We start from the raw sequence: 1,605 nt of genomic DNA on the forward strand, positions 1-1,605 counted from the left end.
TTGTGTCCATTTTTTAATTGGGTTATTTGTCTTTTTTCTTGTACAGGTGTTGTATTTTAGAGATTTGTTCCTTGCCTGATGTTTAGTTGCAAAATAGTTTTTCTCATTCTGTGAGGTCCCTTTTTACTCTTTTTGTGAAGTCTTTTGATGCACATAAGTTTTTAATATTTAGTATGTCCCAATCATCTATTTTGTCTTGTTTTGTGTGTGCAATTTTCACAATGATTGATAGTCTGTTTGTACTCTGTATTAGAACCCTCAAATTTGTCCCTATTTTTTCATTGATGGCTTTTATTATTCAGGGATTCACATTTAGGTCTTTAATCCATGCTGAGTTGGTTTTGCGTATGGCATGAAGTAAAGGTCTTGTTTCAATCTTTTGCATATCGCTTTCCAGTTTTGCCAGTACCATCTATTGAAGAGACTATCTCCTCCCCATGCAATGTACTTAGTTAGGTCCTTTGTCGAAAATCAGTTGGCTGTATGTAGATGGGTTAATTTCTGGATTCTCAAGTCTTTTCTGTTGATCTATATCTCTTTCATTAAATTAATACCAAGCTGCTTTGACCACTGTAACCATGTAGTAAATTTTGAAATAAGGGAGTGACAGGTTTCCAACCTTATTCTTCTTCTTAAGCAGTGCTTTACTTATCCTGGGTCTCATTCCTTCCCATATAAAGTTTGTAAATGTTTTTCCATCTCCTTGAAGAATGTCATTGGAATCTGGATTGGGATTGCATTATATGTGTAGATTGATTTGGGCAGTATTGACATTTTCACAATGTTAAGTCTTTCTATCCAGGAGCATAGTATATTCTTCCATTTCTGTAAGTCTCTTTTGGATTCTTGTAGCAATTTTTTCTAGTTTTCTTTGTATAGGTCCTTTGTTTCTCTGGTTACATTTATTCCTAGATATTTCATCCTTTGGGTGACTATTATAAATGGTATTGCTTTCCTAATGTGCTTTTCAGCACTGTCATTGTTAGTATAGAAGAATCCAACTGATTTTTTTTTCAAGTTTTGAAACCCCCTTTTATGTATATTCTCATTTTTACATTACATTCAAAATATCATGGTGACTAAAACAATTAGCAGTTCTTACTTATAGAAGTTTATAAACATTTGTTGTTGCTGCTGTTAGATGCCATCAAGTCGGCTCAGACTCATAGTGACCCTGTGCACAACAGAGTGAAACACAACCCTGTCCTGCACCATTCAGTAATTGCTATACTTGAGTCCATTGCTGCTACCACTGTACCATTCCATCTTGTTGGAGATCTCTATTTTCTGCTGTCCCTCCTCTTTACCATGCATGATATCCTTCTCCAGGGACTGGTCCCTCCTGATAACATGTCTGAAGTATGAGAGATGAAGTCTGACAATCTTGGCTTTTAGGAGCATTCTTGTTATACTTCTTCCAACACAGATTTGGTTGTTCTTCTGGCAGTCCATGGTACTTATAATATTCGTTTCAAACACCATAACTCAAATGCATCAATTATTCTAAAGTCTTCCTTATTAATTGTCCAACTTTTACATGCATATGAGGCTATTGAAAATACCATGACTCAGAGATGGGGGCATGGAGAGGGGGAGTGGCTGAGG

Source organism: Chrysochloris asiatica, unplaced genomic scaffold (assembly GCF_000296735.1).
Source record: "Chrysochloris asiatica unplaced genomic scaffold, ChrAsi1.0 scaffold00208, whole genome shotgun sequence".
Taxonomy (NCBI): Eukaryota; Metazoa; Chordata; class Mammalia; order Afrosoricida; family Chrysochloridae; genus Chrysochloris; species Chrysochloris asiatica.